The sequence below is a fragment of the Cyprinodon tularosa genome, unplaced genomic scaffold, assembly GCF_016077235.1.
Source record: "Cyprinodon tularosa strain WSP-4 unplaced genomic scaffold, ASM1607723v1 ctg580, whole genome shotgun sequence".
Taxonomy (NCBI): domain Eukaryota; kingdom Metazoa; phylum Chordata; class Actinopteri; order Cyprinodontiformes; family Cyprinodontidae; genus Cyprinodon; species Cyprinodon tularosa.
The window spans coordinates 882654-897931 of record NW_024039319.1 but is presented as its reverse complement, the minus strand read 5'-3'; the positions used below and the strand labels follow the sequence as shown (position 1 = coordinate 897931).

At 39.7% G+C, this 15278-nt stretch overlaps 1 long non-coding RNA gene across 1 annotated transcript; it reads left to right on the top strand.

Moving 5' to 3' along the window:
- The first annotated feature begins 3935 nt into the window (after positions 1–3935).
- LOC119797384 lies at positions 3936–15074 on the top strand. Its single transcript, XR_005282580.1, has 2 exons — positions 3936–4075; positions 14936–15074. It is a non-coding gene; the product is annotated as an uncharacterized LOC119797384 (long non-coding RNA).
- Positions 15075–15278: the final 204 nt, after the last annotated feature.

Sequence of the window (15278 nt, the reverse complement as noted above, 5' to 3'; positions counted from 1 at the left end):
CCTCTCAGAGTTTCCACTTGATTTTCTGAGTAGAAATTCATTTCAAAGTGACCTTTAGTTTACTGTTCGTGTTATTTTCTGCAGGTTAAATGTCGCAATTGCTCAACAGAGCTTGCATATTTAAATAACAGCACCTCCTCAATGCTGAGGCATTATAAGGCCAAGCATGAGAGTGAAATCCATGATACACCCATGATGAACTCAGGTATACAGGTATTTTACAACTTACTGACTTTATTTTATTGATAATTCTGAATAATTTACACTTTCTCATTTTTAACCATCAAGCTTCCAGGAAGCAGATGCTTGATGAGGCTGTGCTTAATTTCATTGTAAAGGACTGCAAGCCCCTCGCTGTTGTGGAGAATGAAGGCTTCAGGGAGCTGGTTCAGCTCCTTGAGCCCTCATATGTTTTGCCAACCAGAAAGGTTTGTGTGGAAATTATCTAAAGTGGTAGTTTATTCATCAAATTTATTTTAAATATATTGATTTTCTTTTGGTTTGACTTGGTGTGGTTTTCAGACCATCAAACAACTGTTGGCCAAAAAGTGCGAGGAGGAACGGGAACGAGTGAAAATGGAAGTACAGCAGGCTGCGGACAGAATGTGCCTCAATAGCTGGAAGCTCAAATGAGCCCCAGCCGGGAACATCTTCACAACAGCTGTCTGCCCCCACTTCAGGCATGATATTGAGCATCATTTCTTTGTTGTTTGTAAATCATGTACTAAAATACTATTTTTTTTTTTTTTTTTTTTTTAGATGACCTTTGGGAACATTTTGATCTCGAAGTGGGGAGGCAGACCAAAAGTGCCACAGCTGATGCCATCCTTGAGGTGCAGAGATACATGGCAGAGGGCAATATTGCGAGGTCCCAGGATCCTCTCGTATATTGGAAAAACCAAAGGACAGTTTATCCAAACCTCTTCCGCCTGGCCTTAAAATTTTTGTGCACTCCAGCTTCATCTGTGCCGTGTGAGCGGGTGTTTTCCACAGCTGGAGAACTAATATAAAAAAAGCACAACAGACTGAATTTCAAAACGTTGCAACAACTTATTTTTTTGAATAAAAAATTTTTAAAAAAAATACCAGTGAACAAGCATCTTCATTTACTACATGTTTACTTAGAGATTATTACATTATGATGCAGGTTCTCATTATTCATTGACTGTGTCTAAAATATCAAATATGTTTTAATAATAATACAATGCATCATACAATGAATTGCATCATATTAGTGTATATAATAGGTCATCAAATCAGTGTCAGTTAACTCTGTCAACTAGGTTGCCTGTAGGGATTTTTAATGTCCAGCAGGTGTCAGTATTCAGTGACACAGTATCGACACAGTATCAATACAGTTTAGTAATGTGTCGAAACGTTTCATGACGCCTCATCAACCCATCACTAGCAGACAGGCAGGTTCCAGGCAGCGAGAGTTTTCTCCAGGAGTTGACTGATCACCAGATATGTCAGGATCTGAGAGGCAGAAGAACACAGAGTCAGAGAGGTTCTCAAAAAATCAGGAAAACAGATCAGAATTAGCTGGCTCAGGTTTGCTGGTACCATTACTGGCAAACACTCTGGCAGGGAAGTGTCAGCCTCCTCCTCCTTAAGAAAGCTTCCAGATGAGCAGATGGGAAACAGGTGTGCAGAAGTCAGCTCAGCCCTCAGGAGGAAGATCTCAGGCTCCCTCTGGTGGAGAAAGGTGACAAGCCTCCAGATTCCAACACTGATATAATTTTTTTCTTGGAAATACTGTAGTGGTATTTTATTAACTACTGAATAAACGTGATCACTAAAAATGTTAGACAAGCAAAGTTAAAGTTTGTTTACTTTTAGAGTTCCATAAGCCCTTTAACCCTACCATAGTCTTGTATGCACTCACAATCCTGCTCAAAGCTTTGGGATGTTTAATCATTTATACTTGGGTCACCAAATGCCCATTTTTGCTCATTGTTCCACTTTAACTGAGGAACATCTTAACTGGTGACTGTCATGCAAATGCTCCTGCTTTAGTCTCTAAAACAGAATAGCTTTTTTAAATAAATTATCCACTGAAAAAAATGATGTCTCATTTGGAGAAAATTTACTGCAGATGACTGCAAATTCCTCATGAGGTGCTCAGTGGAGCAGTGGGTAGCACTGCTGCCTTGCAGCAAGAAGGTTCCAGGTTGGATTCCCAGCCTGGGGTCCTTCTCTGTGAGCATGCATGGGTTCTCTCTGGGTACTCTGGCTTCCTCCCACACTCCAAAATCATGACTGTTAGGTTAATTGGCTTCTCTAAATTCTCCTTAGGTGCGAGTGTGTGCATGAATGGTTGTTTGTCCTGTTTGTCTCTGTGTTGCCCTGCGATGGACTGGCGACCTCTCCAGAGTGTCTCTCCCTTATAGACAGATGGAGATGGGCACCAGCACCCTGCTGGGGATAAGTGTGATGAAAAATGGATGGATAGTTTTCCTCATTATTTCTTTTTAGATTTTTTATTCTTTCTCTGAATTGGTGTCTTTGACAGATTTATTTTTCCTTATGAAACCATTATTTATGGCATGTAATTCATATTTGATAAAGCACACTCACTTGATCTCTAAAAGCCTGGCAGAAAATAACATTAAAACAAAGATTTTATTCAAGTGAAAAGTGTCACTTTTACCTCCCTGTAATGTATCTGGCTGCTGAGTTTCTGGTTAGAACATTTCCGTTCTTTGTTTGCTGGAGTTACTCATGGTGGGTAGAGCAGCCTGACATTTTATTCAGCTTAGAGTATCAGTACTTCTCAGTAATATGAGTAATAATTGTGTTTTTATGGACCTACTTGTGTATTTAATAAAGTGACAGTATCTATAACTGAAGTCAAACTAGTTTACAAAGGTAAGGTAAGAGTAATTATCCTCACCTGCTGTTTTATTATTCTATCCATTCAGAAGTACAGCCACGTATATCTTTCATCCGCCAGCAGATGGCGCTAGTGTTTCCATGATCAGACGTCAGATTTAAAGGTTTAAAGTGAATAGGTTTTACATTTCCTCTACACAGACTTAGTGACGGTTTTTGTTGGAAATTAGCTCAGTTGTAGAATAATTGTTATTTTGTTTTGTTTGTTAAACTCATCTTGGTTTTAAAACGCATAAAACTTCGCACATAGCCTACATGCTTGTATTTCATTGGTCTATTCAGGTCTAGGAAGTGTCAATGAGGCTACGTTCACACCGCAGCCTGAAGTGACCCAATTCCGATTTTTTTGCCCATATGTGACCTGTATCTGATCTTTTTATGACAGTCTGAACGACACAGATCGGATTTTTTCAAATGCGACCCAGGCCACTTGGATATGTGGTCCTGAATCCGATACGTACCTGATCTTTTCAAATGCGACCTGTGTCTGTACGGCCAGGTCGCATTCATCCGACCTACACGTCATTGATACTTGACAAATATTACTAAACGTTACTAATCTGCGTCCTACTAAGCGGAGGCGGGAAAAACTAACAACCATGGCGGAAGATAACACAGAGAGCAGTCAATGGAGAGAAAGTGAGGTTGCTGACTTAATTCATATTTAGAAAGCTCGATTCAGACCAAACTCGAAGGGTCTTACCGGAACCGGGGGAGGGTCTTTCTTTTTGATCTTCTTAAAAAGATTTCGTTCGTAATGTGCCTGCTCCTGTTGGAGAAGAACTTAAAGAACGCAATATACGCTGCGGTATTACGAGTCATGTTTACTTCCGCAAACACTGAGGACGCTTGCTACGTGTGACGTCATCGCGTCCTCGAGTGCGCATGCGGGACACTTCGGTTGGACGCATTCAGTTCACACAGTAGATCACATACAAGTCGCATATACTTGGAAGTGTGAACGGACACGCAAAAAAATCCGATTTCACAAAAAAATCGGAATTGAGCATTAAGGCCTGCAGTGTGAACGTAGCCTTAGAGGGAGGATAAGATCCACTGCATCTGTTCAGCGTCTGCATTGACAACATGCGGCCTTTAATGCTGCTGAATATATTTCATTTATTCGTTTATTGTTGGACTGAAGGGAACTTGCATTCTCCTAGGATGGTGTTTACAGCCAAAGGTAAGACTTCAGAACCTCCGTAGATTAAATTTGGGAGTATTTTTACTTTACAGTAATGAAACAGCAAGTTTATGTCTAAGTAATGAATAAAATGTTTCTTTTTGTTGTTGTTGCAAAAATGTATTATTTGTGTTCACATCAAACGGTTAATATTTACAACATACTCTAAATGTTTTAAACTCAAAATGTTCAATCGGGTTATTTGAACTAAACTGAAGTTACACTTATCAATCTTATTGTCATTGTCTTGGTTCTGTTGGGTTTTCTTTTGAGTGTTCAGTTTTACTTTGCCCCAAGTTTTCTAGTTTTATTTGTATTTTGTTGTGTTTTCTGGACATATTTGATTTCTTAGCGTTTTTTTTTTTTTTTGCTGCCCTCTGGTGTTTGTCCCCTCTAGAGTCCTCTTCACACCTGCTCCCAATCTGCTCGTTAGTCCACCTCTGATAGCAGTCACTACATACTACTTCTACAACATAAGCCCGAGTGTTGTAAAAACGCCAACATAAAACAATACAATTTAAAGGCAGACAGGCAGTTCTTCAAGAATGAATCCATAAAAGCTTAGTGGTGTGTAAACATTCACTGCGAGTCTAGCTGGCATGTGAGCAATTAAATGGACCCCATCATTCACAGCAACATATTTTTGCAAATATTCGAACATAAATTTGCCAAATATAAGAGGAACGTCGTGGTTTGGTTCAAAGAAAGAAATTTTGTTTTGTTTTAGTTTGTGTCAAGGATTTTACAGCTTGAAGAAATAGAAAATTACACCATAAGCCAACCGTCACAGGGATTTTCATTACAAGGAAGGGCTATACAGGTGCTGGTCATAAAATTAGAATATCATGAAAAAGTAGATTGATTTCAGTAATTCCATTTAAAAAGTGAAACTTGTATATTATATTCATACATTACATACAAACTCATATATTTCAGATGTTTATTTTGTTTAATTTTGATGATTACAAATGACAACAAATGAAAATCTCAAATTCATCATATCAGAAAATTAGAATATTGTGAAAAGGTTCAAAATTGATGGCCCCTGGTGCCACACTCTAATCAGCTAATTAACTCAAACCACCTGCAAAAGCCTTTAAATGGTCTTTCAGTCTAGTTCTATAGGCTACACAATCATGGGGAAGACTGCTGACTTGACAGTTGTCCAAAAGACGACCATCGACACCTTGCACAAGGAGGGCAAGACACAAAAGGTCATCGCTAAAGAGGCTGGCTGTTCACAGAGCTCAGTGTCCAAGCACATTAATAGAGAGGCGAAGGGAAGGAAAAGATGTGGTCGAAAAAAGTGTACAAGCAAGAGAGATAACCGCACCCTGGAGAGGATTGTGAAACAAAACCCATTCAAAAATGTGGGGGAGATTCACAAAGAGTGGACTGCAGCTGGAGTGAGTGCTTCAAGAACCACCACACACAGACGTATGAAAGACATGGGTTTCTGCTGTCGCATTCCTTGTGTCAAGCCACTCTTGAACCACAGACAGCGTCAGAAGCGTCTTGCCTGGGCTAAAGAGAAACAGGACTGGACTGCTGGTGAGTGGTCCAAAGTCATGTTCTCTGATGAAAGTAAATTTTGCATTTCCTTTGGAAATCAAGGTCCCAGAGTCTGGAGGAAAAGAAGAGAGGCACTTCATCCACGTTGCTTGAAGTCCAGTGTAAAGTTTCCACAGTCAGTGATGGTTTGGGGTGCCATGTCATCTGCTGGTGTTGGTCCATTGTGTTTTCTGAGGTCCAGGGTCAACGCAGCCACATACCAGGAAGTTTTAGAGCACTTCATGCTTCCTGCAGCTGACCAACTTTTTGGAGATGCAGATTTCATTTTCCAACAGGACTTGGCACCTGCACACAGTGCCAAAGCTACCAGTACCTGGTTGAAGGACCATGGTATCCCTGTTCTTAATTGGCCAGCAAACTCTCCTGACCTTAACCCCATAGAAAATCTATGGGGTATTGTGAAGAAGAAGATGCAATACACCAGACCCAACAATTCAGAAGAGCTAAAAGCCACTATTAGAGCAACCTGGGCTATCATAACACCTGAGCAGTGCCACAGACTGATCGACTCCATGCCACGCCGCATTGCTGCAGTAATACAGGCCAAAGGAGGCCCAACTAAATACTGAGTGCTGTACATGCTCATACTTTTCATGTTCATACTTTTCAGTTGGCCAACATTTCTATAAATCCTTTGTTTTTATTGGTCTTCAGTAATATTCTAATTTTCTGATATGATGAATTTGAGATTTTCATTTGTTGTCATTTGTAATCATCAAAATTAAACAAAATAAACATCTGAAATATATGAGTTTGTATGTAATGTATGAATATAATATACAAGTTTCACTTTTTAAATGGAATTACTGAAATCAATCTACTTTTTCATGATATTTTAATTTTATGACCAGCACCTGTATATACTGCATGCATCATTTCTTGAGCTCCTTGAGTTATTTACTGTCACAGGTAGGTGCTTCGGCCGGAGAGAAAGTGTCGGGACCGGTATGATTAAGAAGGGCCGGTACTCACGCTGAAATTAGGACCTGTCCACCAGGCAAATGCCCGGTACCACAGATTACCAGTCCGAGCCTCCATTGACCCAGTCATAATCAGAACTGTTTATTGCCAAGTAGGTTTGCACTTACAAGGAATTTGACTTGGTGTCGATGGTGGAGACAAAATAAATATATACACAGAATACAGAATCTTGGTATATACAATATAAAACATACTATATATTATTTATAATATGCAATACATAGCTGTATACTACATACACAATAGACTGTGCGTTAATGTAACGCAGAAGGTTTGGAGATGCTACACTGCTGTAGCTTGTAGGTCCTGAATTGGGGAGGGAGAGGCAGTGTCACGGTGGTCTCTGGGCCTTGTTGATAAGGCTGGTAGTGGAGGGGAAAAAACTGTTTTTGCGGCATAAGGCTTTGGTCCTGATGGACCCCAGCATCCTGCATGAGTTAAGTGTTTGAAATAGTTTTTGGCTGGGGTGTGAGGGATCAGCCACAATCTTCCCTGCACGCCTCAGTGTCCTGGAGGCACCTTTTGCTTGAGAGCACATACTTCTGAACCAGCTGCTTCATCGCTGAGCAAGTTTTTTTTTTTTTTCTCTGCTTCCCAATCCCAGCTTAATTTATCAAGGAACAATGAGTCTTTGCACTAGAGTTTTGTTATTAGCATTGGATTGTTGCGTAGCGGCTTTGCACGAATCAACAAAATTCGGCACAATCTACTTTCAGAAACATTCAAAACAAATAAGAAAAAAAATGCATCTAAAGTACAAACCGGAACTTAACATTTCTCACTATATAACATGTTCACCATGTTTTACCTATAACCTAAATAATAAGTTATGTAATGAAAGACCATGCTTGAAAAACAAAACCCAAAAAAGGTTTAAGCTAACCCAGAATTGTTTCCTTGTGGGCTCCACACACCCTAATCACTGTTAAATGGAGCATACAAAACAAACAGTAGTGGATTTAACCTGGTCCCTAATAGTTCTTTACATACCTTTCTGTGTCTTATAAAGATTAAATCAGGAAAACTGTTAGCGTACTTTAATCTAGAGTTTGTTTATTTATTTTTGTTGAATAATGTTTCTATTCTGTTGCCAAACAGCTTCGGTTTGTGGAAAGTTGTGGTTCAAAGAGGGACTGACTTTACACAGAATAAAATAACAGGTTGTTTTCTAAATTTTATACAAATGTGATGCTGCCATGTGAGCCAGGATGTGATGTTGTTTTCAGGCCAGTGGGGTTTTTCTTAGAATACCAAAAAATATGCTGTCAGGAGGATGCTTTGTGTTTGAGTACTAACCTTCGTTCATAAACATAGAGAAATATATTAGAATAATCTGACTCCTTAAACTTTTCACAATCGCTCCATCCATCTCCCACTTGTCAGACAGGGCTGGTGCCCACTGGCGTAACTTTCTGAAGGACTGGTGTAGACATGTCCCCACCAACTTTGACATGGGTGGGGACAGTCCCCACCAATCATTTGTACAGCTGTGTTCGGCTCATTTACTTTAGCAAACAACAGTGACCTCAGGACGCGCCCTGCTGTGTGTGTTCTGAGAGTTTTCAGTCAGCGTTTCTGTCTCGCTATCCCGCTGCTCCTGAGTCCCGCCTGCTGATATAACATCATTGGATCCTATGTCCATGGCTCCACGTCTGTCACTTTAAGATATAACATGATTGGCGGTCCCTATTCACCGCGTCAACAGTAGCTACGTGATTGGAGGAGAGACGACACAGAGCAGCACTCATTAATATTAACCAGCAGTTACTTTAGGTTTTATTTCGAATAAAAAAGTAGTAGACGGGTTGGTTAAAAAAAAAAAAAAAAAAAATGCCACCAAAAAAGTCTTCAGACATACGGGGCTTTTTTAACAAAAAAAAAAGCAACGGAGTGTAAGTAGCCTTAAAAATTAGTACTGTAATGCAATAAGTTTGACAAAAGCAGGTGTTTAAATAATGTGTTCTTTGCTAGTTTAAAAAAGCAAAACATCTCAGTTTTTTCCCCTGTTTTTGTTATTAATGTTGCTGATGTTTCTGAGCCGTTACAAAAGAGCCACTTAAACAGTGGCGGAGCTAGACTTTTTTTCAAGGGGTGGCCAAAGGGTGAGCAAGGCTTTATCATAGGGGTCCATATAAAAATGACGAACGAAAGGAAAAAAATATTTTCTCACACACGCTCAAGTTAAAATGGTTTATTTAACAAAGATTTGCCATGACCAAACAAGACATTAAACAGCACTATGGAACAGTGAAAATGGAAATGTAAACTCAGAGCCCAGAATATGACCAAAAACAAATTCTCAAAAATAAATAAATAAAACTGGCTCCAAATAGTAAACTGCAAGACAATACCACCAGAGCTGACCAGTATTACCCTGGTGGTATTTATAAAGGTTTGAGAAACACTGCTATGGTCAAATAAGTTTTGAATGGGAACAACATACTGCAAACTCAAAGCCAGGATACGTTCAACAGAGCATAATTCTCCGATTTTGGTGGGAAGAAGCAAAATGTTTTACAAAGTCATCCATGTTGAGGGCATGTGCCCTACTTGACTCAACACTGAGAATGCCAAGATGACTTAACCTGTCATCAGCCATAGTTGTTCTAAGGTGGTTTTTGATCAGTTTTAGAGCAGAAAAACTTCGCTCACAGGATGCAGTACTGACTGGGATAACAACTGAAATCTTACAAAGTCTAAACGGCTCATGAAAAACCTCTTTATAAGGTTCCAGGAACACAACAAAGTCAAGTAAAGTAGAGGGTCTCTCTAACCCACCTTTTTCTCTCCTCAGAAGAAGCCGTCTGGTTTGGTGAACCTCATGTTTAAGATCGTCTAGATCTGACTCAAATGTCTGTCCAAAAGCATACAGTGTTTCCTCTTTCAAGAATAATGGGCTTTTTGGGACCAGAGACTGAACCCCTAGCATTATCTCACAATTCTTCAGTGAAAAACGCCTCTCAAGCTCAGCTGTGAGACAGTCAAGTATCTGATAAAAGACACCTCTGTTAAAATCCTCATTACTTTGGTCACTGTGCCTCTGTCCTACAGTAGTCATTACCAGAGAGTCCAAAAACCTGGAACTGGCCTTAGGCTGTCTCTTGCTGAGTGGCAGGGTGCTTATTTTGCAGCGTTCTACTAGTTCTTGAGTGTCCCTCAGTAGTTCACCAAAGCAAGCTTCACTTCTGTAGCTTTTCAATGTGTCTGTCAGGGAACCAACTAAATATACGGCTTTTGATAAATCCAGGTTGCTAGATTGAAGCATGTCAGACAGGATTTTGATATCTCCAAGCACTTTACAAAAAGTAACTAAAAGTGCTATAAACTGAAAATCAATCTGAGCCAAAAGACCCTTTGCTTCCACTTTTCTATCCCCACTGTTATTTTCAAGAGAAATATCTTGCAGAAGCCTTGTATCTACATGCCCACCTAACATCTATTAGTCTCTGGAGCTCCCTAGGCTTCTCTTGTGGATATAGCTCTTTTTGGACAGCAAGCCACTTGGTGTGAACAGCAGAACCAGTTACAAATTTATAAATATTCTGAAGAAGAGAAAAAAAGTCTTCAGCTTCAGGCACTGACTTTACCACATCAACAAGAACGAGATTCAAACAGTGTGCGTTACAGTGTACATAAAATGCAAATTTGGCATCGTTTTTAATGCGTGCAGCAACACCTGAATGCTTCCCACTCATCACAGAGGCACCGTCATAACCCTGTCCTACTAGGTTGTTTCTGTAGTCCAGACCATGCTTCTCCAGACACCCCACTATCATTTTGGTCAGACCCTCAGCGTCCAAGCTTTCTGCCGACTGAAAGTGAAGGAAGCTTTCATGTATGGCACCACTGTAATAGTAACAAACTACTAAAGATATTTGTTCTTTCTTTTGTAAGTCTCTAGTCTCATCTGCCAACACACTGAACACCTCGCTTTGTTTAACTTCAGCTATGATTTCTTTTTGAACCATTTCAGCCAATCCCTGCAGAATCTCGTTTTGGATTTGGTGGCTAGTCTACTTTGTATTGCCATGTGCATCTAACCTTTTCTGCACAAAGGGGTCATGCTTTGCAATTTCATTCAAAATGGCTAAAAAATTGCCTTTATTGTCAGAGTCATCAGACTCCCTGTGACCCCTTTGTGCAATATTTTGAGTAGCTGTTAATAGTAACACCTCCGCAACTGTTTTAATGTATTTTTTATTTTCTTCAACTTTCTGTTTCCTACCCTCATTTAAGGCATCAAGAATAGATCTGTTTCACTCATTGACCCTTTTGTACTCATTTCAGGCATACATTGCATTTATGTGCTGCTCTGATTTTGAATGAACCTGAAACCCAGCATCCTTAAACAAGGCTTTTTTCCAGTTGAAAAAACCTGCTTCAGATGTGAAGGATGATTCTGTATAACTAGGGAGGGAGAAATGCCTGCATGCAAAAAAGTAACTGGCATTTTGAGATACAGAGTACTCAAGCCATGGATTGTCTTTGTACCAAGAGCTGTTGAAAGCCCTTGTTCTTGTTCCATGCTGAGTTCTTGGGAACTTTGACAGACATGGCTGAGCTGGACCTTCCGCTTTAGTTCTTGAGATGTCTGGAATAAATATTAGGTAATTATATTAAGTATTTTAAGAGTATTTTTGGGCAGACATCTCAATAAGTTAAGTTGTAATTAGTTAAGTTTCTGTAGCATAACATGGGAAGTGTGTGCCTACCTACTGGTCCTTTTGGTGTGCAATAGGTTGTGCTGGATGGGGGGAGTTCAGTGCCATTTCCTTCTGCTTCACTGTCTTCCTCCCCAGAGTCTGACTCTGAATCTATATCACCCTCATCTCTGTCTGGAACTTAATTGTGAAATGCATAAACAGACACAATAAAAAATGCAAAAAGCATCATGCTAACCTTTAGAATTAGGGCTTATTGGATTTTACTACTTAATAACTCTCTGTCACAGCCTCTAACCTGCTGGTGATACACTTGGGCCTGGTGTCTCCTGGCTGGCTTCTCCAGGTTGGTCACTGCTGCAGGGCTCTGTCTGGTCCTGGTCTGGCCCTGGTTTTTGTCTCTTTAAGAAGAACTGGGAGATCTTTCCTTTTCTCTTCATTTGGGCTCTACATGAAATAAGACAGCCTGGTATTTAAACTCCATGAGTGTTTGGCACAACACTATTTTAACTATCATTTAAACTATAGTTTTTATTTTTCTGTAGCTAGCTTAAATAATAAAAAAATAAAAATAGATTAATTAAATTAATTAATATAACTAGTTAGGTTATAATTCAAAGCTTTCATATGACATAGCCTACTTACATTTCAGTCACTATAAAACTTAACAATGGTTTTTCACATATTTTTACCACACACATTTCAAGCAAGAGCTGGGAGATATATCCTGGCCAAATGAATAAAACATTACAGGGCAGCATGTGCACTAAAACATATGTTAAAAGAATCTGTTTAAAACACAATCTATCAGCAGTAGTATAAACGAGGCACTACGGAGCGGTGCACAACCATTTTTCTTTTTCTTTTTAGAAATGTATGACAAGTGCCGCCTCTCATTAGGAAGGTAACACAGCGGTTACCGCTGAGCGGTAAAATGTTGTAAATACCTGCAAAACTCCTCAATAGTGTTCTCTAGAGCTGCGGGTGTGTTTTGGATCAAGCAGGAGCCACATCTCAGCTTAACCAATGAACAGCGTCAGTGAGCAGCATGTAGGCTGCTGCTGCATCGGACTGCCTTCAGGGACAGTCGGAAATTACGGTTTTCCTGGCAAATCTTTGCCGATCTCATAAGTATTATATTTAAAAATTACCGTTTCAAGTGGGGTGGCAGTAGGGGTGGCAAGGGCTCGGACCCTATCTCCAGTCACCATGGACATACAACCATGCACACACACTACTATCCAAGGGCAATATAAGGTGAGAAGGAACCAGAGTACCTGGAGAGAACCCACCCATGCACAGGGAATATGCCAACTCCTGGAATTTTTTTTCCGCAAGGCAACAGTGGTATAATCTACTAGTCTGCCCAGCCAGACTGACTTATTCCTGGGCCTTCGACCCATTTAACAGGCTGGGACACCTCCTGAGGGAGGCATCCAGGAGGCAAAAATATATTTCTAGCCACCTCAGCTGACTCTTTACGATGAGGAGAAGCAACTCTACTCCAAGCCTCTCCCAGATGTTCGAGATCCTCACTGTATCTCTAAAGAGTGCCCAACCACAATGCAGAGAAAGCAAATTTTAGTAGCTTGTATCCTGAATCGCCTTCCTTTGGTCATGATGCAGTATTCATGACCATAGGTGAGGGTAGGAATGTAGACTGACCGGTAAATCGAGAGCTTTGCATTTTCACTCAGATCTCTCTTCACCACAACAGACCGATGTAGCATCTGCTTTATAACAGCAGCCGCACTGATCCATCTATCAATCTCCCACTTTCCCCTCAACTGTGAATAGGAGACCAAGATATATGAACTCCACCACTTTAGGCAGGAAGCTTCAGGCTGGAGAAGAGACTAAGCAGCTTTTTCCATTTGAGAATCATGACCTCGACTTGGAGGAACTGATTCTCATTCTGACTGCTTCACACTCCTCTTACAGTAATTATCACTCTGTGAGTGGGTAGCTTGACAAGTCAATTGGTTGCATTGGATTTTAGTTAAGGTTATTGTATTTAAGGGGGCAGGATAAAAATGCACACATTTAGTAGCACTGACTGGACTTAAGATAATGAATCAGTTGTTTCTCTGTAATACAGAATGTTCTGACTTTAAACCAAAAAAACAAGGGTTTAAATTGAAGATTAACATTTCAACACCCTTCCAGGAGTCTTTGTCAATTCTCAAATCAGAGAAATCTCATGGAGGTATGGAGGTCAATCCTCCTTAGTACATTCTAGGCCAAATGCAAATCATAGACCTTGGTTCTTTAAGCCTTTTGTTGTGTATGGGTTTAGTGTTTGGCCATTTGAATCATGATGAGTGTTACCTTGCAAGCCAGAGGAATTGTTGTGAGATTTGTAAGTTGACAAATGCATCTTGCCAGAAGCCAACAGATTCATTCACCTCATGACAGGAATTGTTTGGACCAATGAAATGCAGTGATATGTATGACGTCAACGACATCAACCAAAATGAAGCAAAACAATCAGGACAGCACCATTTTTAGCTGAATACCGTCTGTTTCTTTTTTTTTTTTTTTTATGTTTTTGTTTTTGTGGATGTGAAGCTGGTTGTGTGTTCCTCACGACTGGACGGTAAGAGTTTGATTTATCAGTTAACTCAGTGAAACAAAAATGCGATATGTCTCAGCTGCTACTGCTGCTGTGATTGGCTAAAAACTCAACATAGGAGGCAGATACCCAATCAGCTGGAAGAAATATACTGAATGTCCCTCTTTTTGTAAACATTTTGTACAGGAGGCTCCCCAGATTGATACACGTAGTTCAATTTGTATTTTACACAGTATAAATCTGGTTTATGGCAGGTTATGTGTTTTCCTCTGTCATTAGAATTCGTTCCAGGAGCAAATGGTAGATTCTTGTAAGCTAAAACCGCAATCTTCCCACTTCTGTTTGTTGATGGTTTTTCCATTTTAACAAAAAAGGCTTCCTTCAAAATCGTAACAGTTTGGTCATCAAAAGTGTGTCCAAGTGTACAATTTAATCACTGCTGGCTCTCCTGTGCTGTGCCATGTTTGTATAGCTGTTTGGTTTCTCATTTATAGCCATCAATGCAGTACTTGCTGCGCTGGAAGGGGTAAACAATTCAAGTCTCCTGGATAGCTGCACAAACATGCTCAGAAAAATGAACAGAACCTGGTAGACTCTGCTTTAAGCCCGTTTTGGGCTTTCCATTACCAGAATGACTAAGAATGTACACAGGAAAATTTTTTTTTTGGTCAAACATAACTGGTGGGAAAAAAAACCAGATACTGTTTTTATTGATGTTTATTCAACACAATGTCCTGTAACAGATGTGTCACATTATTAAAAAACATTGTGGGAAGGTCACATGTTCTGTGGTAAAAGCTCGTGTCCCAAATTGACCCGATAAGATAAATACATGTATAAATGTTTTTTTTTAAGTTCAAATGGAAGCTCATGATCACTATTTGAAAGAGTCAGCAGATTTGAGGGATTATGTGACATAAACAAATTAAACAAAACTTAAAATGTTAGTAAATGCTCATATTAATTCCACATAAAAAGCCTTTTTTTTTTTTTGTATTTGTTAAAATAGAATAAAAGGAATGGCTGCAGATATGCATACGGCTAATTTTACCCCCTATCTGTCTTTAATTGCAGAGTCTGAGGTTAAAAACCTTTCGTTACCTGAACAACATTTGCCGGGTGTGATGCTCCTGGAAAGACAGCTGGATACTGTTGTGTCTTTTGGAAAGACTTCTGTGGATTTATACAAAATGGGCAAGACTGTGACATTGGTTAGGCTCAATTTAATCTAAATGAAACTGAGAACATTAAACAGCTCCAGAATTTTACTATCATTATAATCTAAGTAAAAGTCCTCTGTGTTTCTCTGCAGGTGAAAAAGGAGGTGGATTTGAAAGGATTGACTGGCGATGTGAGAATCACAGTAACATCAATACCATCTGTTGTCCTTTCCACTGTTCTTATTAAATTCTTTGAT